The sequence below is a fragment of the Hemiscyllium ocellatum genome, chromosome 11 (genome assembly GCF_020745735.1).
Source record: "Hemiscyllium ocellatum isolate sHemOce1 chromosome 11, sHemOce1.pat.X.cur, whole genome shotgun sequence".
NCBI classification, from domain to species: domain Eukaryota; kingdom Metazoa; phylum Chordata; class Chondrichthyes; order Orectolobiformes; family Hemiscylliidae; genus Hemiscyllium; species Hemiscyllium ocellatum.
The window spans coordinates 19,558,576-19,581,604 of NC_083411.1; positions in this window are offsets into that span (position 1 = coordinate 19,558,576).

Below are 23,029 nucleotides of genomic sequence, written 5' to 3' on the forward strand. Positions count from 1 at the left end.
CTGCTTCCCTATTGCTAATTAAGTGAAATTAGAGTATGGATTCTTTAATCCAACCTGCTTCTCCCCTTTTCAAACTGGAAGGTAGTTCGTTGCCAGTTTTGGAGTTGGTTCCCATTGATGAAGTGCCAAGCTTCTCTCAGGATTAACAAGAGGCAAAATTCTGCCCGATGTTGGTTATACCTCAAGTTCTGTTTCTTTCCTTATGCCCCAGAACTGCCAGTATGCCATTAAATCAACTTCCCAATCTAAATCCTAGAATTTCAGGGCCTACGTTTTCAGACTTGAGTTTGCAGGTTCGGATTAAGAGGTCGTTTTCCCTGTAGTAAATGACTTAAATGTTCCTTAAGGCATTAATTAATATAGGACCCAGACATGACCAACTCCCTGCCATAGAGTGAAGAAGCCCTTCAGCCCATCAAACTTGTATCGATGTATTGACACTAATCTCAATTTCCAGCAGTTAGGCCCACAGCCTTGCACGTTATTACTTGAATAAAAAAATCTGGACAGTGACCGTTGGCAAAGATGATAATTCAGTCATTCTGCCACTTAAAGGCTCTTCCATGCATGGTGTAGCAACGAGAAGCGAGAATGGTGCTTTCTTTCCAGTTTTTTTTTTGGTAGAATCCAGACTGTATGGAAACTGGCAATTCGACCCAACAAGCCCACATCAACCATCCAAAGAGCATTCGGCCCCGACCCATCCCTTTACCCTATCCCTGTAACCCTGCATTTCCATGGGTAACACGCATAACCTACACATCCCTGTACACCATGGGTGATTTAGCATGGACAATTGACCTAACCTGCACAACTTTGGACTGTCCTAGTGCATCACGCAAATGCTTTGAGCAACATGTGCAGCATGAATGAGGAATCAAACCCAGCATTTTCTAATCCAGGAGCAAAACCAGCTCCTTCTAATCAGGGGGTGACACAAGCACCTCCAATGCAGGGATCGACCTCAGCTCCTTCTACCCAGGGATTGAACCCAACACCTAATCAGGGAGTGAACCCATCTTCTTCTAATCCAGGAGCAAATCCAGCTCCTTCGAACCAGGGAGTGAACCCAGCACCATCTAATCATGGAGTGAACCCAGCACCTTCGAAACAGGGAGAGAAGCCAGCACCTTTTAATCAAGGAGTGAACCCAACATCTTCTAACCAAGGAGCGACCCCAGCACCTTCAAACCAGGCAGTGAACCCATCACCTTCTAACCAGGGAGTGAACCGAACATCACCAGGGAGTGAACCCAGAACCTTCTAACCTGGGAGTGAACCCAGAACCTTCTACCCAGGGAGTGAACCCAGCACCTTCTAACCAGGGAGAGAAACCAGCACCATCTACCCAGGGAGTGAAATGAACATCATCTACCAAGGAGTGAACCCAGCACCTCCGAAACAGGGAGTGAATCCAGCACCTTCTAATCAGGGAGCAAACCCAGCTCCTTCTAATCAGAGAGTGAACCCAGCACCTTTTAACCAGGGAGTGAACCCAGTAACGTCTCACCAGGGAGTGAACCCAACACCTTCTAACCAGGGAGCGAAACCTCACCTTCTAAGGTGGAAGTGAACCCAGCATCTTCTAATGTGGGAGTGAACCCAGCACCTTCTACCCCAGGGAGCAAACCCAGGTCTTTCTAACAACGGAGAAAACCCTCACCTTCTAATCAGGGAGTGAGTCCAGCACCTTCTAATCAGGGAGTGAACCCAGCATCTTCTAACCAGGGAGTGACCCAGCACCTTCTAATCAAGGAGTGACCCAGCACCTTCTAATCAGGGAGTGAACCCAGCACCATCTAACCAGGGAGTGAACCCAGCAGCTTCTACCCAGGGAGTGAACCCAGCAGCTTCTACCCCGGGGAGCGAACCCAGCACTTTCTCACCAAGGAGCGAACCCAGAATCTTCTACCCAGGGAGTGAACCCAGCACCTTCTACCCAGGGAGCGAACCCAGCACCTTCTAATCAGGGAGTTAGCCTACCACCATCTAAAGAGGGAGTAAACCCAGCTCCTTCTAATCAGGGAGTGAACCCAACACCTTCTAACCATGGAGCGAACCCAGGCATAGCCACTGCTATGCACTCTTCATTTTTACCGGAGAATGATTATTTGGATATACTTGAGGAATGTTCTCTCAAGATCAGTATCATCATTGCATTTTATCCTGAAATACCTTTTTAGCAGGAAAATTGTCTTTTTATGATATAAAATTGACATAAATCCTTTCAATAAGATGAGGACTTTGACACCTATTTACTATACTTCATAAAGTGCCAATTTTCTCAGTACATCAAAACTCTTCATATCCATCAAAAACAGTTCCTGAATAATTATTGCTGTCCTGGCAGCAGAGATGAAATTCCATGAAGAACTGCAATTTCAATCTGAAGTTCTTTACAAATTGCAGTTACTAATGGAATCATCTGCTGATGGTGTTAATGGCCCTGGCAGTTGTTTGTGCAACAGTTTTTTTTTGGCTGTGTCTGGTGTTGAGGGCTCTATTTTCCCGATTGTGCTAGATATTGTGAAACAAAGTCAAGCAGTTAAGATTAAGATTAAGTCAAGACCAATTGTGATGAGTTAGTTAATTATGCTAAAATATGAACAGATTAGACCATTGAATAGTTGATACATTGGCTGATTGTGATCTTCATATACATATACCATTTTACCCTTGCGATGGCTGGGTGTAAAATGGGCACTTGAACCTTGACAGGACACAAACCAACTCTCGGTTTCATACGCAAACTTTGAACTTCAGAAGGAAGCATTGCATCCAATTCAATAAGTGCGCGTTGTAATTGTTGGATATCACTGAACTGTCAGCTGGTTCCAAGTTTGCTGGATGCGATCAAACTAACCCCTAGCTCTTGTTTCCCCAGGCCATTTCCCTGGCAAATTCCTCAGCTCAATATTTAACTATTCAAGTCTCTGAATTGATGCTTTCATTTTCTCCGGATCAATAATCCACTCTGTCAGATGGGCCATTGTGGATTTCTTGTGATTGATCCTCGCCTTTCAATGCAATGGGAGCTCCAGGGGCACCAACAAGGTCTTCTATATTTCAATGATATTGTTACATTGAGAAACATAGCTTGAATGACAAAATCTTACTCCATCAATCAACTGTCTATAGACTGTATTTATGACAAGAGCTTCAAGCATCAACCCTATCTGAGCAATGTCTAATCAACTTGTTCTTAAATTATAACAATCAAAGATTTGACCATGGTCAGTCAACCTTGTTCAAAGGATTGCAGCCACATGAGCTGGCAACAGACAGAATGTGAAAAGGCCTTTCTGCCTTTCAACCTCAATGGAATCAAGGAGCAATCATGTCCTGCACAGCATTTGATATCTGCAGTTATCCTAATAAATGTTAATTCTGTTCCTAACCAGATACTCAGCCAGTTCTATTTCTGAAGGCGTTAATTGACAGAGCATTAACTGTTTTATGTGGAAAGCTGAGACTGTGCAAAAGCTAATGCTCGAAGCCCATTAGTTTCAGCTTGTCTTTTAATTTTGCACTTTCTGTCTCTCCAGGGTGGACACTGGTTCATACCCATTTTCCTTTTCCTTACGTTAAAAGCCTGGATTGTCCTTTAATTTTTACTCACCAGTGAAAATAAGTTTAGTTCGGCAACTCTCCAATCACTATCAACAGCCTTAAGACTAGTAAATGTGCACTGTTGAACTTTCTCCAATGGCAATATGTAAGTTTTTATTTGCTAGAATAGCAGAAATATGCTGATCTCTCCAGTCAATCATGCCAATTTGTACCATTTGGAGTAAGAAACTCAGGAAAAGATGTGTACAAAGGAGTCAGGCTGCAATGTCAACCCAGGGAATCTAACTCCTGGGTCAGGAGATGGATGTATTTAATTCGGGAATGGCGTTAGAATGCTGACAGGGTGGGGGATCGAAGTGAGGATTTGCCTGCAGAAGTTTTAATTGTAAAATGTCAGTAGAAAGGTCCATGTCTGTTTCAGATTCATTCAATAAGTAAAGGTGGCTGTGGAGAGTTAGTTATATTAACATCCAGGGTTATTGTTTGTCGTATCATTCTCTGGGGCAGCTGTGTAAAAGAATGCCAGCTTCATCTCTATGTGTCATTTCCAGCCAAGAAGATTGGCTAGCGATTTACTCAGAGGTCTTTGTGTGTAACACCTACAGAATGCATTGCAGTAATTTGACAACCTCCTTCCAAATCTATGACCTCTACCATCCAGCAGAGTAGGGCAAGTGATCGCAGGGAAAATAGCATCCACTTCAAATCAAGTACTCTTCTGCGTTATAAATATATCGTTGCTCCTTAATCATGGCTGAAAATCCATCCCTAACAGACAGCAGGCAACTGATTTCGCCAGGTGGACTACAGTGATTTAAGAAGACAGTTCAGCACCACCTCCTTGAGGGCAATTAAGATGGGTAGCCATAAAACAAAATGACTGTTCTGTAAGTAGCTGATAGGAAGCGAGCAAAGGTAGGTGTAATGGTTTGCGTTTGATCTTACACATTCCCAGTTTGAATACAGTAGAATGTTAACATTTTGAAAATACATCGGATAGCACTGCTTTGTTTGCAATTTATTTTTTCCCAGTGTGTCTGCCTCCTCTCTGGGGGTGGTGGTGGTGGTGGTGGTGGGGGGGGGGGGGGGGGAACAGTGATTTAACTCAAATTGAAGTTTTTCTGGAGGTGGCAGGGGTTGCCTGAGTGATTGGGTGCACAAATTTGGGCAGTGAGTGAAATTAAAGTCATCATGGTGGAGGCAATGACACAGATTGCTAGCCCTGACCTTTCCAATATCTACATGGCATGCGTTATTGATAATAATTGAGAGCAAGAACACGGCTTAATTATAGTGCTGGTACCACTGACTCAGCTGCGATTATTAATGTAGCAGGGATCAGGAACAAACCAGGACCTGTCTAATCTGTGAATACTACATCACAAAACACAGTTTGTAACAAAGCCTCCGCTTACTGAGCAAATTTCCAAGTTTCTGAATTTTTTGCTGGGTGGGTCAGCAGTGGATGATTGTTTCACTTTGCAAATATACATTCTTTATAGCACCTCATAAAGGAACTGAGGTGGCAGCACTTAACAGAGCTTAACAGCTATGGCTTCGATGTGCCAGAGAACACTGGAACTAAACTACTGTAATTTCTTGCCAAGTACAATCCAGATGGACTTTCCATTGTAAAATGTTGGGATGTACAAGAACTCTTATTTCATTCCACTTGATTGTAAAATATTCCACTTTTGGTTTTACAAAATACTTCAGGGCAAGGAGAATGTAATTTGCTCCATAAAATCCTGGCCAGGGCATTAATTCCATCCCATCAAGTAAAACAGTTGCTCAAATATGACTGCTTTCAACAAACTGTTTGATTTATGTTTCTTTCCAAGTATTTTGTACAGCTACAAGGGCCGTCACCTCCACCATGCTGTCGATTTCCCTGATGACTCAGTTGGTAAATGTCCTGGTCAGTTTACAACAGAAATCTCTTGGCCAAGAAGTGCCTAATCTCCCCTGCTTTATTTCAGCTGGAGTGATGGTGGTGTCATGCAAGTTGTTTGGGGAAGTGGGCCGGTAGTGAGAGTAGGGGTAGGATAGAAAAAAGGACAATCAGTAATGTGACTAAATCCTGGAGGGTATACTTTCAGATGGTTTATGACAGATCAATGTAGCAGATGGGACTTTAATCCTGTTACTATTGGCCAGAGTTAGGGACACTAATAGCAAACTACAAGACCGCCCAGTTTTGATTGGCTACCCATCCTATGAGTAACCGTACAATATCAACTTGGTAATCCAACATAAATATCCTGAACTCCTAAGGGGAGATGACAACCACATGGTATTATCACTGGACTGTTTATCCAGAGACCCAGGTAATGTCCAGTGGACCTGGGTTAGAATCCCAATAAGATAGATGGTAGAATTTGAATTCAATAACAAACTAGAATTTAAGAATCCAGTCTTAACCATGAAACCATTGCTGATTGTTAGGAAAACCATCCAGTTCACTAATGCACTTCAGGGAGTAAACTGCCATCCTTACCTGGTATGGCCTATATGTGATTCCAGACCCCATTTTGTGTCCTGAGATGAAAGGTATGCCCAGGCATACTGCAGATGACCAATAGTCTTCTGTCCTCTGCAGCTCAGAATTACCATCTAACACTTGCAGGGTCAGGACTCATTCTAACTCAGCCGCTACACATACATCTCACCAAGCCTCACGAACTACAACTCTCATCTTTGCATGCACCATGTGTTTTCAATGGTTCTTGCCCATCTCATCCTCCCAAACTAATAATCCTCTGGGATTCTTACTTTTTCACTGGGAACATGTCAGCACTTCTGCTCAGCATCATCACTAACTGCTCTCACATCAATATCCATCATATTCACCCTTTGCGTCCGTGCAGGGAAAACTGGACCTCAGCACTCTATCATGTAATCCTTAAGCTGCTTGCAGGTCGGACTGTGGTCATTCCTTCTCGCGTAACCAGATGAGATCCTTAATTGACTGTGGCAGGATTCCCTGACAGCCTGTAGTCCCCTTTCACCATGGTAAGGACTCTTTCCCCTCTAAATTTCATGCATGGTCATTTGCTTGAAGCACACACAGGGTGGTTGTCATGTAAACTGGCACACACTGCAACTCTGGCATTGATGTAGCTTTGTGCCGTATAATGACATAGCTGTCCCCTTGCTGCCAGATAGATTGACTATTAAGTGCTTCTTACCATTACAAGCTGCCTGGCCCTTGTTTGAAAGTAAGTTAAACTGCCACCATCTGTAGCTGGTGGCAGCCTGTAGCTAAAGTTGAGAGTGCGGTGGTGGAAAAGCACAGCAGGTCAGGCAGCATCATAGGAGCAGGAGAATTGGGCATCGGCCCTTCATCAAGAATGAAACTTGAAGGCCAGGGGGCTGAAAGATAAATCGGAGGGAGGTGGGGCTGGAGGAAAGGTAGCTGTGAATGTGATAGGTAGATGAAGGTGGAGGGGAAAAGTGATAGGTCAAGAGGAGGATGGAGTGGATAGGTGGGAAGGAAGATGGACAAGTCAAGAGAGCGGTGCCGTGTGGAGGCTTGGGACTGGAATAAGGTTGGGGGGTGGGGAGGAGAAATGAGAAAACTGGTGAAATCCACATTGATCCTGTGTGATTACAGGGTCCCAAGGCGGAAGATGAGGCGTTCTTCCTCCAGAGGTCAGGTGTTAAGGTTTGGCAATGGAGGAGGCCCAGGATCTGCATGTTCATCCCCACCATGCTCCTAACATTATCCCAGTCCCAATCCTCCAATTGGTACTGCCATCTTGACCTGTCCATCTTCCTTCCCACCTATCCACTCCACCCTCCTCTCTGACCTATTACCTTTCCCTCCACCTTCATCTATCTATCACATTCCCAGCTACCTTGCCCAGTCCCACCCCCGTCCCATTTATCTCTCAACCCCTTCACTCACAAGACTCATTTTTGATGAAAGACCTATGCCTGAAGCTTCGATTCTCCTGCACCTCAGATTCTGCTTGACCTGCTGTGCTGTCCAGCACCACACTCTTGACTCTGACCTCCAGCCCTCACTTTCTCCCGGTAACTAGAGTTAGTAAGAAAGCAAACTAAGATTGGAAAGATACATGTCCAGGTCAGTGCAAAAGTATCGTGTGGAGAACCATGAGATTCGTAGCTGTCTCTGGTCACAGAGTGACCTAGCAGAAACAAACAAATTTTAGCTTCAAGATAAAATGTTGGAGGCTATTTTTAAAATAAAAATTATTCACAAGATGAGGGCATCACTGTCTAGACCATCATTTATTGCCCTTCCTAATTGCTCAGAGGACAGCTGAAAATCAACTACATTGGTGTGAGTTTAGAGTCACATGTAGGCCAGACTGGGTAACAATGGCAGTTTCCTTTGCTAAAGGACATTAGTGTACCAGATGGGTTTTTCCTGACAATGGATTCATTGTCGACATTAAACTCTTAATTTCAGATGTTTATTGAATACACATTCCACCATTTGCTGTCGTGTCTTTCAAACCCAGGTCCCCTGGATTAACAGTCTAGTGACAATACCACTAGGCCATTGTATCCCCTTTAAGTGGTCTAAGAGCAGCATGATGTCCTAGTGAGCTGCTGACTGTGCGGCCAGAAGGGTTGATGCAACATCCGGTGCAGCAGAAGTGAAAGAGTTTGTGCTTTTCTGAGTTTCTGAGTTTCACCCAGTTTTTCTGAGTGAAGGAGAGGGGAATTGGTAGTGGAATGTAATTAGATATCACCACTCCAGGGCAAAATCCCAAAGTCACAACTAAAGGCTTGAGGAGAAAATTGAGAATAACTTTCTCAATATTGGGAATATAAATTTTTTCATTCCCGTACTTCTTTTTTTCACTGAATTGGCCATTACTCTCACTACATCAGAGAGTGGAAAATCCAGCCCCATGGCTTGTTTGATGGCATCGAATAGTCAACACAGATAAATAGAAGACTATGAGGGAGGGTTTGAGTTGTTTGATTCATTTGATTTGGTTTGCTTTGGCAATGGTATGATTGACTGAATGGCCTCCTGTCCCTTAAATATCTCTGACTCTACCTCTTGGCAGTCAATAGATAGCATATGGGTAAACATCCCAATGATTTCCTGACACCTGTGGAGATAATTCAGTGGGAAGCATTTACAAACTGCCCGTCCCTGTTGTCAACATAATAACTGATGTATTGTAAAAGTTATTTACTGGCTGTAAAGTGTAGTACAATACCCTGAAGATGTGAAAAATGCTACATCGAAACAAACTCTTTTCTTCCGGAATATGAAGGGAGAAAAATGTAACCTACTGAAGCAAATGGCCTTATTCTGTTGCGCTTCAATCTACATCATTCTCATTGTGAAGTATAGGGAATAACTTGACACTTCAGAGCATTGTCTTGCTGCTTGCTCTCCACTGCTTTATGATCCATTGCTTACAGTTTTTCACAGGAAGACTGCCTGAGGCAAGCTTCATAACTGCTGGAAAACCCTACCCACTGATATCACACTTACCAGCTATTAAAAATATGACATCAATAATAGTCATAACAGAAAGATTTGGCAGGTCCCTCTGCAAAAAATAATTTACAAACGTAGACCCATAAAACTTTAAAGCACAGAAAGGAGGCCATTTGGCCCATTGTATCTACATTAGTCAACAAAGATCTGACTGGACAAATCTTATTTTGGCCCACAGCAAGGCTATGACAACACAAACGAATATCTTAATACTGCTGAAATAGTTTGAGAGTTTCTGACTTGGCCACTTTTTGAGACAGTGAGTTCCAGGCTTGTGACACCCTCTGACTGAAAGAAATTCTCCTCAACTCTCCTCATAGTCTTCTATATTTTAGCCTAACTCTATGCCCCCAGTTATTGACCCCTCTACTTAAATAAAAATCTGTTCACCCTGACTATGTCCCTCATGGTGTTATGCATCCCTACCAAGTCTCATCTCAACCTGCTGCTCCAAGGATAATAACCCCACCCTACACAATATTTTCTCATAGTTTAGAGTTTCTAACCCAGGTAGCATCCTGGTGAATTTCCTCTGCACCCTCTCTCGTAAAATCATATCCTTTCTATAATGTGGTGACCAGAACATCATATGGTACTACCATAGTGGCAGTGTTCTGGGCAATTTCAGCATAATCTTTATACTTTTCTATGCTTTAATGAAGGCAGGTATCCCATATGCTTCTTAACCACCTTATCTACCTGTCCTTCTAATTGCAGAGGTCTGTGGTTATGCACCCCAAGGTTCCACTGATGTGACTACCATCCACAATGTAACCCTTGCCTTGTTAGCCTTTTGCAGATTATCACTTCACACCTTTTCTGGGTTGAATTCCATTTACCTCAGTTCTACCCATCAGAGTAGTCTGTTGATTTCCTCATGACATTTATGCCAATCCTCTTCACTACCACCCTGCTAACTTTAATGTTTTCCACAAACTTCTCGACCATACTCTCTACATTTAAGTTCAAATTAATGATGCACACCACAAACAGCAAAGGCCCTGGCACTGAGCCCGGCACAACTCCAACAGGGGTAGACACCCAGCCACAGAAACATCTCTGCACCATCACAGCCTGCATCCTGCCTCTCAGGCAATTTTACATTCACTGTGCCACTTTTGCTTTGGATCCTAAGGGCTCTACTTCCTGACCAGTCTGCCATGGGAGACCTTATCAAAAGCCTTCCTAAAATCCATGCAGACCACATCAAGTGGAATACCCTCCTCAATACACATGGTTTCTTTCTCCAAAAATGTAATAAAATTTGTCAAACACAACCTTCCCTTAACAAATGCATGCTGACCATCCCTGATTAATTCATGTCTCTCCTAACAGATACATTTTATCCCTCTAATCTTTCTAAAACATTCCAGCCAGAGGTTAAAATGACTGTCCTGTAATTTCTGTTATGTCACTTCATCCTTCTTTTAAACAGTACGACATTGTTAGCAATTTTTCTCTCCTCTGCCATCACCCTTGTGGGTTATGAGGATTTGTAAATAAATGCTAGGGCCTCTGAAATCTCCTGTCTTGCCAACCTGGGATACATCTCCTCTTGGCTTGCAGAATCTATTGACTTCAAAGGTTGCTAAACCTGTTAGACATCCTCCCTTTCAATTCTAATTTCTTCTAATACTTCACAGTGCTCCACCCTGTCTACAGTTGTGTTGATCTTTTCCATGGTGACGACACCATAAAGTACTCATTGAGACCCATGTCATGTCTTCTGAGTCCACATCCGGAGTCCCTCTAAGGGACATCCTGTGGGACAGTCGATGGCATCCCTGCTTCTGAGTTAGAAGCTCTAACTTGATGGTCATTGAAGGTGTGTTCATAATGTGGCCTAACAGGTTAACTGTCAACCTGTAAATCTCCCTGATACACCAAAGACAGGTGGACAGTGCAGGAAAGCATTATGCCTCCCAGGCAGAATGTCAGTATATTGTTAAGAGATATGTTCATGATAGCACTGTATCATGATAGCATATGACCTGGGCTATCTATATGACCTGACACATACTCCATTTTAGCCGGAGCTCAGGGAGGGCATGACATGGTACTGGAAGCAAACTGCACAATTGTAATCCAGTGTTGTGTAAATTTCTGTTGGATTCTTTAATACCGTGAGATCCGCACCAGTTTCTTATGTTACTGTAGATCATGTAATCAGGTAAAAGACGCTGCGATAGGGTTAGGGTTAGGGTTAGCTGTTCTCAATGAAGAGTGGTGCATCCCACACTTTAGTGTCTGGTGACAGCCTGGTAACCTGTTCCAAGAAAAGCTGGTTACAAAGATAGAAGACAGACAAAACATGTGCTTATGTGTAACTAAGATATGAAAGAGAATCAAGGATCAATGAGGAACTGAGAGATCTGCGGATGCTTCAGATCCGAAACAAAAAAATAGAAATTGCTAGAAAAGCTCAGCAGGTCTGGCAGCATCTGTGCAGAGAAATCAGAGCTAATGTTTTGAAGTCCTGAGTTTTTCCAGCAATTTATGTTTTTGTTAAGGACTGAGGCTGATTATCAAGATGGCCATTTAGAAATGTGTATTCTGTGCTGCTCATTTATGAAAGAAACTCTTTCATTAAGTTTACCTGGTGTGATTACATTGTGCTGAAAATGTGTTGCTGGAAAAGCGCAGCAGGCCAGGCAGCATCCAAGGAGCAGGAGAATCTATGTTTCGGGCATGAGCCCTTCTTCAGGAATGAATGATTACATTGATTACATTGTGACCCTGTTGTTCTTGAGTCAGTGTTATCCCTACATGGTCGCTGATCAATTTGTTTTAAAAATAGCAAAGCACTTTTATAAAAAGTGGCCTATGCAGCATTTTTCCAGGCTCTGGGTGGAATTTAAGAGAGTCACTTTAAACCTTTACTCTTCTTTGCCTTCTTCTTTTAAAGAGAAAGAAGTCAAGCTCAGCATATGGTTCTGAAGGCACAATAGTGAAAGTTGGAGTGTGGTGTGCTGAAGGGGAAATCACTTGTCTAAACTTGAACCTTGGCATATAATGGAATAGTGTACAAGAGTGCCAATGTTTCATGCTGCAATGAAAATTTTTATAAAAACATGGAGCTTATGTGGAGTTGGAATTGTTTCCAGTTTTTTTGGAAATGTACCTCTTCCTGCTTTTCAACTGATGCAGGAGCGTAACAAAATTCCAGCATTCACTTTAGGTCAATATTTGCTATTCATACCTTTGGAAGACAATGGGTGGCAGATTTGATGGTCGTAATGTTGTCCAGTTTAGAATGGATTCACTCAGAAGTTGAAGGTTCATGTTAACTCCCAGATCGATGCAGATAGAATCTGGTTCCTCCAATTTAGGCAGCAACAAGGAAGCAACAATTGGCTCAGAGACATTGATCTTAGAAGAAAAGATGATCATATTCACGTTCGTGATTATGATTTAGTGAGGGCGACTGGAAATTGTGCAAGTATGAACTTTGAGTAAGGACCCAGCCAGAAATTAAGCAAGCCAACAACTTATTATCATTTATTATGAGGGGAATTGAATACAAAAGTGGGGAGGTTATGCTTCAGTTATACAGGACAATGGTGAGACTACGTCTGAAATACAGGCAGTCCCTGGATTGTAAACGTTCGGATGTAGGGTTTGATCGCAAGTCATTTTGTGCACAAGTCAGATTACAATGCAGGACAATATAAAAGAGTCTGTTTGTAAGCACATGAAATATTTAAATGTTGGGTTTTTAAAATTATAGCTGAAAATGTGTTGCTGGAAAAGCGCAGCAGGTCAGGCAGCATCCAAGGAACAGGAAATTCGACGTTTCTCTCTTCCTCAGGGAATTTCCTGTTCCTTGGATGCTGCCTGACCTGCTGCGCTTTTCCAGCAACACATTTTCAGCTCTGATCTCCAGCATCTGCAGACCTCACTTTCTCCTTTTTAAAATTATACCCTTGTATGAGACCGCGCTCATAAGCCAGATATTTATAAATCAGGGACCCCCTGTACTGTGTATTGAATACCTATTTAAGGAAGGATGCAAATGCATTGGAAGCAGGTCAGAGGTTTGCCAGACTTAATACCTGGAATGAGGAAAGGGTGAACAGGCTAAGCTTATATCAGCAGGAGCTTGGAAGAGTAAAATGTGAATTGTTTGAACCGTGTAAAGCCCTGTGGAAGAGAGAAACAAAAACTGTGGGTGCTGGAAATCAGAAACAAAAACAGAAATTGCTGGGAAAACTCAGCAGCTCAGGCAGCATCTGTGGTGATAAAGCAAAGTTAAGGTTTTTGTTCTGAAGAAGGGTCATTGGACAATTCTCCGGACCCGAAATGTTAATTTTGCTTTCTCTCCACAGAGGGAGAAACTGAGGCTTCCTGATGAAGAGCTTATGTCCGAAACTTCGACTCTTCTGCTCCTCGGATGCTGTCTGACCGGTTGTGCTTTTCCAGCACCACACTCTCGACTCTCTCTCTCCACAGATGTTGCCAGACCTGCTGAGTTTTCCCAGGATCATTCCCCACCATCAAGAGGTGGCAGCTGCCAAAATGGGTAATTGATGGAGAAGGTGTATGCAAGTCAAAGTTCCCCATGAAGACTTTTCTTTAAATCTAAAAATCAAAAGAGATCACCAGACAGTCATGGTGGAGATAATCCCCAGGTTGTTACTGTGGAGGCCATTTTGACATCTCTGTCTGGCCAGGAGAATTCTGAACTGATGTTGGAATGTTAGCCCTAGGTCTTTCTTCAAACACTGGCCTAATAACTTCCTTAAATTGTTTCACACTAATTTCAGGTTGGTAGCCATTTCATTCTCTTCAAAATAGGCCACAAAACAGGGCCATGTCAGCACACAGGGATACCTGATAAGCGCAGGCCTGTTCACCTCCAATCTTGACTGTTACAAATTTGGGCGTTTAAATTCCTCTCCAATCTATTGGACTGTGAAGGCTGTTGTACCACCACAGTCAATGTACAGCTTCATTAACGTCCGTTAAATTGAATATCAAACTGGGTGTAAAAGATGAAGAATTCAGAAGTGGTGAAGTCCCAGCAAACAAATAAAGGGGACAGGCTTCTTGAGAAAGTGTTCAGTGTATTCAGTGTTTGCTGAACACCTGGGGTAATTCAGTTTGCAATGCGTCTTTGCACAAGAGAAATGCCATTGTGTTGATGTGGGCCATGGCTTTGTACTGCAGTTCTCATTGACGAAAGCAGTGCACCTGTCAGGAAAATCAAGCTCTTTAATAGTTGCTTTCACCACAAGGGAGCAATAGCTGGTAAATTCTGGCAATGGGATGTGACCCAGAAAAAACAGTTTCATATTGATTCTGGTGTTACATTCTTTCTGTAAAACCTTTGCTGGCAATGCAGGCGAGGTCATAAATTAGTTGCAATACCTTTTGAAGTTAGCCTGGGAGAAAACTCAGTGATATGTCTTTGTCTGTCCTGGTCCCATTCAAGTGCCAAAAGAAATAAGCATTGTCTTGCAGGAGATTGTTTAATCTCACTGGTAACTGCTACACTGGCCCCACCTAGTGGAGCCTATCAGAAAGAATGCATGTGAGGAGCGCAAAAGAGCAATGTTTTGTGTTCACGTGAATAAATCTTAAATAAATTGTGACATTGCAAACAAAGCTTAAGCTGGCAACCCTCACTGATATGATGTAGAATGAGAACAGAAATTGCTGGAGAAACCCAGCAGGTGAGGCAGCATCTGTGGAGAGAAAAAGTCCCATTCCTGATGAAGAGCTTTTGCCCGAAATGTCGGTTTTCCTGCTCCTCGGATGCTGCCTGACCTGCTGTGCTTTTCCAGCACCACTGTAATCTAGACTCTGGTTTCCAATATCTGCAGTCCTCACGGTTGCCCTCTGTGGAGAGAAAGCAGAGCTAATATTTTGAATCCAGTGACCATTCTTCAGAACCTGTGGCAGCTTGGAAAAGGTGGTACGTTGGAGGCAATTTTGGGCCTTGTATCTAAGGAAGAATGTGCTGGTATTGGAAGCATCCAGAGGAGGTTCACAAGACTAATTCCGGGGATGATGTGTTGTGATATGAGGATTGGTTGAGGACTCTGGGTCTGTACTCGTAGTTTAGAAAGATAAGAGAGAATCTCATTGATATTTTACAGAGATATACCCATCCAATTGCCTCTTAAATGTTGTAATTGTACCAGCCTCCACCACTTCCTCTGGCAGCTCATTTCAGACACGTACCACCCTCTATGTGAAAAAGTTCACCCGTAGGTCTCTTTTATATCTTTCCCCTCTCACCCTAAACCTATGCCCTCTAGTTCTGGACTCCCCAACCCCAGGGAAAAGACTTTGTCTATTTATACTATCCATGCCCCTCATAATTTTGTAACCCTCTATAAGGTCACCCCCTCAGCCTCTGCCAATCCAGGGAAAACAGCCCCAGCCTGTTCAGCCTCTCACTATAGCTCAAATCCTCCAACCCTGGCAACATCCTTGTAAATCTTTTCTGAATCCTTTCAAATTTCGCAACATATTTCCAATAGGAAGGAGACCAGAATTGCATGTAATATTCCAACAGTGGCCTAACCAATGTCCCATACAGCTGCATCGTTGACCTCCCAACTCCTGTACTCAAGGACCAAAAGGTCTGTTTCCATGCTGTACATCTCTATGACTATGATTCTAGAATACAGAGAGGCCTGGATGGAGTGGATGTGAAGAAGATGTTTTCACTAGTAGGAGAGATTAGGACTCAAGAAAACAGCCTCAGAGTGAAGGGGTGACTCTTTCAAATTTAGAAAAAGAGGAATTTCTACTGTCCATGGGAGGTGAATTTAGATGGAACCCATTGACGCAGAAAGCTATGGAGGCCAAGTCATTGAGTATATTTAAGACAGAGACAGGTAGATTCTTGATTAGTAAGGGGATTAAAGATTATGGGGAGAAGGTAGGAAAATGGGGTTGAGAAACATATCAGGCATGATAGAATGACGGAGCAAACTCAATGGGCTGAATGGTCTAATGCTGTTCCTATATCTTATGGCCTCATAATGTGGAGGTTCTGGTGTTGTATTGGATTGGACAAGGTAAAAAAATTACACAACATCTGGTTTATTTCACACACTGGTTTATCTGGTCCAATGGGTTTATTTGAAGACAGGAGCTTTTAGGGTGCTACTCCTTCATCACATGTTAGTCCTGATGAAGAAGCAGTGCTATAAAAGTTAATGTTTTCAAATAAATCAACTGGACTATAACTTGGTGTTATATGATTTTCCATTTTATGGTCTCAATATATATTGAAGACAAGGGATGAGAGTAGGGAATTTTGGCCAGAACTTCCACTACTGTTCTCTTTTAGACTTTATCTTGCTTAAAAACACACTTGAGAAATCCAGTTGACCCGTAAGGCAGCAGAATATGCAGCAGAACTGAGAGTGAAAGTAGTAGGAGAGACAATAAAATAAAGCAATTGTAGTAGCTGGGGTGCACTGAGCTAAAGCTTTAAAAACATGAAGCTATTTGACTGGGTGCAGGGACAAGGTTAAAAATCACACAACACCAGGTTATAGTCCAACAGGTACATTTGAAAGTATAAGCTTCTGGAGGGTTGCTTCTTTGTCAGGTAGCTAGTGGGGCAGGTACATAGGACATAGAATTTATAAGAAAAGATCAAAGTGTCATACAACTGATGCGATGTATTAGATAAACCTAGATTGCTGATAAGTCCTTAATCAGTTAGAATGGGGGTGCAGGTTTTGATCAATTAATATGTAGATCCCAGAATTTCTTCATGTTACAGCTCCAAGATAACTTAAGGTTTTATCAGTGGATGTGAAAAAGTAGCGTCTCAGCTCAGACAATGCATTAAAGATGGGCATTGTTTGGAGTCTCTTGGAAAAAACAAATTCAAAGTAGGTGGGTGAAATCTTCAGCCCAGAGGTGGCGAGCTTGGAGGCAGAAGGGGCACTTGTTAGTCAGATTGGTGATGTACCCAAATGCTGGAGAAACCCAATTGCTGCCTCCTTCCCTCACCAGAAGGAAGATCACCACCAGATCACCACCAGAGCTCTACCTTCCTGCCTCCATCTGAAGGAAGATCATCACCAGATCACCACCAGACCTCTACCTTCCTGCCTCCACCTGAAGGAAGATCACCACCAGATCTCCACCAGATCTCCACCTTCCTGCCTCCACCATAAGGATGTTCTGGGCTGGAAGGTCCATGAGCTTTCGACTCCACTGCCAACTGATGTCTCTAAGCAGCCCATTAAGCACCACATCAGGGCCTCAGGCTGCTGTTGATGCTGAAATTAAACCTGCTGCAGGCTGGACTATTGGTACTGGTATTCATGTTACCCCCAGGAGCAGCTTGTCATCTCTCATGCCAGACGGAGGTGTGGACTGAAAGGTGTTGCCCCTCAATAAGAGGCAACCATTGCCTGATCACAGGGCTGGACATAAGCAGGGAGGTGCCTGCTGGGTGCCAATACTGCCCTTGGGTTTTACTCTCTGTGCCTCCTTCTCTTGTCATGCCCAATTCAAGAACTGCACCCCTTAGGCCCACATTGGGTCTGGATCGCCAGGACTTGGAGGCCGCCTTTCTGCCAGCACTCATTGGCTGCCTCCATGATGCCACTGAACGCAAGTCTGTAACTGGCTTGTCGCTCTCGCTGGGCTGGATTTTCCCAGGACACAGACTCCCAGTGGCTTGGCCACTGCCTGGTGGTTCAGCAGACCTTCTCAAACATCTCATAGGCTTTCCAGCTGGCAGCCAAGATCCCCAACACTTCAGTGAAATTTCGCCTGAAGTGATATAATATCGATACTTAATATTAGATCTTGATCTCAGCTTAATGAAGATACAAGAAGGGGATTGGATTTGCAGTTATGGGGATGCTAGAGGAAATCAGTATGTGATTATAATATGATAATAATCTGATCTGCCGGGTTCAACAAGTCTCCATTTTTACATTCATTGTCAATTAATGTCCAACCTGAGATTTTATTTTAAATAAGCACATAATGTACAGTGATAGAATCCCTGTCCACACTGACTCTGAAGAGCCAAGACCAACCCTCCTCACTGCATTTCCCAGGGATCATCCACCTGGACTCTATGTCTTTTGACTGCAGGAGCAAGTTCACGCAGACACAGGGAGAATGTGCAAACCCCACACAGACAGCCACCCAAGGCTGCAATTGAACCCAAGCCCCTTGGGTGCTGTGAGGCAGCAGTACTAACCACTGAGCCATCATCATGTAGATATCTCTCAGTTTATTTTTATGGGTCAGAAGAATAGGTATTTTAGGTATGGGAGCAGAATTAATAGTTTTGGGCTGTGTGGAGAATTAACAGTCACAGAGGGGAGACTGGGTCTTTAGATTAGATTAGATTAGATTACTTACAGTGTGGAAACAGGCCCTTCGGCCCAACAAGTCCACACCGACCCGCCGAAGCGTAACCCACCCATACCCCTACATTTACCCTTACCTAACACTACGGGCAATTTAGCATGGCCAATTCACCTGACCCGCACATCTTTGGACTGTGGGAGGAAACCGGAGCACCCGGAGGAAACCCACGCAGACACGGGGAGAACGTGCAAACTCCACACAGTCAGTCGCCTGAGGCGGGAATTGAACCCAGGTCCCTGGCGCTGTGAGGCAGCAGTGCTAACCACTGTGCCACCGTGCCGCCCTCAACTTTCCAACATTAAAATATAGCAAGCACCATTAACATAGGGTAATGAGTAGTTAGTACAGCTGCGCATCCAGTTGTCAAAAAAAGTTAATCAAACAAAATCTTAAGCCTTGCCATGTTCAATACAGACCCAAATGTCATTTGTATTGCAGAATTTCACTGTCTAACAGCAACGCAAATATACCTTTGGCACTGTATTCCTATGATGCTTACTCAGATAAATTAAGACACGACAGCTACTCTTCATGACATTGACCGCATCACGTTAGCTCTATCCATTCTGAGTGTTTGTTGACGTTTTATGACTCAATTTGGTAAGTTTTCTTTCTGCTAATATGAGATTAACTGTACTTTCCAGAAAACATTTGATGACTGGCCATACGCAGGCTGGCAGCAATGAATAAAAGCAATGGGTTTACAGGCAATCTGGCAGAAAGAACAAGGATTTAGCTGAAGATTCAAGCATGGAGTAGAAACACATCAATGGGTGGAATTTAATGCCATCCTCTTTGCATGGAGGTGGGTTTGGAGGCATTTATAGGAAGGTGTGGGGTAAAGATTCTCCCACCTCCCTGACTCCCCATCACTACATCTCCATCCCCAGTTCTCCAGCTGAGAAGGGAGGCTGGTAACCTTCTCACCCAGAGGTAACTAATCTTCTTAAGTAGCTGCTTTGGGCCTGATCCCATCACAGCTGGTATTCTTCTTGCTGTTGCCAGGGATCTTGCTATCCACTAAGCCTGCCCAGGAAACCTTGTTGAGTTAGCTTGCACTAAGCTAAAGCTTTAAAAACATGAACTTTCTTGACTGGACACGGGAGGTCGGTGTAAAGAATGGCATTGTTTTGAGTCTCTTGGAAAAACAAATTAAAAGTAAAACCTACAGCTTCCAGATTTGGCAAGCTTGGAGGCAGAACGGGCACTTGTTTGTCCGATTGGTGATGTACCCAAACCTCACCACCTTCCTGCCGCCACCAGAAGGAAGTTCTGGGCTGGAAGGTCCATGCAGGGTTACGTCATTCTTAGGGTCTCTGAAGCCCGGCATTGGTGGGGAAGGGCAAGGGCTTTCATAGAAAATTACTCTCCTGCTCCTGTTTTGATCCCTCTTCCCCACTCTGAGGCACAGTTCTTTTTATCTGCTTCCCCTGTTCCACCCACATACGTTACTCTCCAACGTCCATCAGAGATTTGCCTGAAGGCCCGAGTGTAGTACCAGCCATGACCATCACACATGGTGGCACTGTTGCTGATATTGGGGAGATTTTGGCTTCTAATTGATCTGTGGCAGGATTTCCAACTCATTTAGAGTGTGGTTGGAGGGAAGACCTGACACTATCTGTGCACATGGTTTGAAATAGAGTTGGGTGTTTCACTTTACCAACTATCTTTCCAGCTGGTTCGCATCACTAATGTTAACTTGCAGCTGATGTATCCTGCATTGTTAATGTGTAACTGTTGGTGTGCCTGTGGATCCCAGTTGCAACTGCCAATCTTGTCCTTGCGCACTAGCCATCAGGACTGGGGTAAATGTCAAAGTTGCAGACAACACAACACAATCAAGAAAGGGAGAGAGAAAGAATTTGACTGAAGGACATAAACACTGAGAAACATGCGGCTAAGTGAAAAACACAGTTCAACATAAATAAATACATAGCAGTAAATTTTGGATAAAAGAGTGGAGAATAGATATATAGCCATAATAGTGAGATTGGCAAGGGAGTTGGAAAGTAAATGATCTAGGGTTGCAAATACACAGACCTTTAAAGTAAGAGTTACAGATGGAGAAAGCTATGAACAGGGCAAATGGAATTCTGAGAGTTATTTATAAAAGGAAAAAAGGTGGTGGTGAATTTTATGATGACAAGCCATTGGCTTAGCTACATCCAGAATATTTCATAGTGTTTTGGGCATTCCCTTAGAGAAAACAATGGAAAAGCTGCAGCATTGATTCAATGGAATGATACCACCAGATAAATCAATATTCACTGAAGCACTGAATGCTTGAAGGATGTAATTGAAATGTTCTAAATGTCTAAAACATTTGACAGGGTAAATTGCGAATCATTATTCCTACTGGTCAATGAATTAGTAAGAAAGGAATACAAATTCAGGCTTAGGACTAGAAAAATGCAGAGAGAGTTATAAAAATGTCTTTGTTTGAAGGCTTGTCTGAATGTGAAATACTTCATCATAAGTGATCATTGCAAGTGAATAAAACATAACATTAAGAAAAATATCAGAGTAGGCTAACCAGAATGTGGAATTAAAACCATTACAAGAATATGGTGTGGAGGTGCCAGTGTAGGACTGGGGTGGACAAGGTCAGAAGTTACATAACACCAGGCTATAGTCCAAAACGTTTATTTGAAGTCACAAGCTTTCTGAATGCTGCCCCTTCTTGAGGTGAAGCAAAGCACACAGGCACAGAATTAATAGGCAGAGAGATCAATTTATTACAAGAACAATGAGAGGATGATCTTGTGCTGATTTGTAGCTTAGGACAATAGCATGCAGTGCATTAGCTCACTGCATTACCATCCAGCCTTATTCTAGGATATATAAATGCCATTTCAAAAATAAATCTTCGTGCTTAAATTTGATTAATGTATGCGTTTAAGATGCCTTTAATTTTTGTGACAAGTTAGTCATTCCCATTACTTTTTATACATTTCTTTATAGTCAGAGGATTTCTCTCGGCTAGGAAATATCAGTGATTATCACATTGTCAATGTGAAATAGATACTAAAAAGGACTTTATGATAACTTTTAATAAATTCTGTACAGTGATCAAAATGACTTAGACCCAGAATGTGTTGTAGCATTGCATGGCATTGCACATTTAATATTTAAGTCTCAGTTGCCATAGAATTAAAAAGTTCAGATATTCCTTCTCATGCTTAATATATTTTTCCAAATTGTCAAAATGAAATTAACATTCATCCAAGAGATTAAACAGTAGTGGTCACTTTGCTGGTGATAGGCAGCACCTTATTTATGGAACTGAATAGGAAAATCATTGGTGACCCATTGTAGTCCAAAAGCACTCACTGTTATGAACCTGTTTTGCTGATGCTGCGGTCTTAAAAGTTTAGCATGCTGTGCTGAGAGCTTTATTAAATGAGAACAAGGTCAGTGCAAAGTTTAATGGACATAAAGGATCGGTTAAAGTGTGTCTGCTTTAATGCAAGGAGTGTCCAAAATAAAAGTGACAAACTTAGAGCATGGATCAGTACTTGGGGCTACGATGTTGTGGTCATAAAGGAGACGTGGGTTTCATAGGGGCAGGAATGGTTGCTTGATGTTCCAGGGTTTAGAACGTTTAAGAAGAACAGGGAGGATGGCAAAAGAGAATGGTTGTGTAGCATTGCTAATCAGAGAGTGCATCACAGCTACCGGAATGAAGGTTGTTGAGGAAGGTTTGTCTCCTGAGTCAGTATGGGTGGAAGTTAGGAACAACAAGGGAACAGCCACCACATTGGGGGTTTTCTACAGACTACCTAATAGCAGTAGAGAGATTGAAGATCTCATAGGCGGGCAGATTCTGGAAAAATGCAAAAGTAGCAGGGTTGTTGTTATGGATGGTGCCAACTTTCCCAATATCGACTGGAACCTCCTAAGTGCAGATGGTTTGAATGGCGCAGTTTTTGTCAGGTGTGTTCAGGAGGATTTCCTTACTCAGTATTTAGACAGACCACGAGCGAAGAGGCCATTTTAGATTTGGTGCTCGGCAACAAGCCAGGACTGGTGTCAGGTCTCACGGTGGGAGAGCACTTTGGTGAAAGTGATCACAACTGCCTCACATTTAGCTTAGCCTTGGAGAGTGAAAGGAGCAGTTACCTATGGAAGATATTTAATTGGAGAAAAGGAAATTATGACGCTATCAGACAGGAGTTGGGATGTACAGACTGGGAGCAACTGTTCCACAGAAAGGACACAGCAAATATGTGGAGACTGTTTAAGGAGCAGTTGTTGTGAGTGATGCACCAATTTGTTCCTCTAAGACAGCTAAGAAGGGGTAAGACTAAGGAACCTTGGATGACCAGAACAGAGGAACTTCTCATCAAAAGGAAGAAAGCAGCTTACGTCAGGTGAAGGAAGATTACAGGCTTGCTAGAAAGGAGCTCAGAAATGGACTGAGGAGAGCCATGAGGGGGTATGAAAAAGGCTTGGCAAGGATTAGGGAGAGCCCAAAGACATTTTACTCATACATGAGGAATAAGACAATGATCTGGAAGAAGGTAGGGCTGATCAGGGATAGCGGAGGGAACTTCTACGGGGTGTCTGAGCAGATAGGGGAAGTCCTAAATTGTTTTTTTCTTCGGTTTT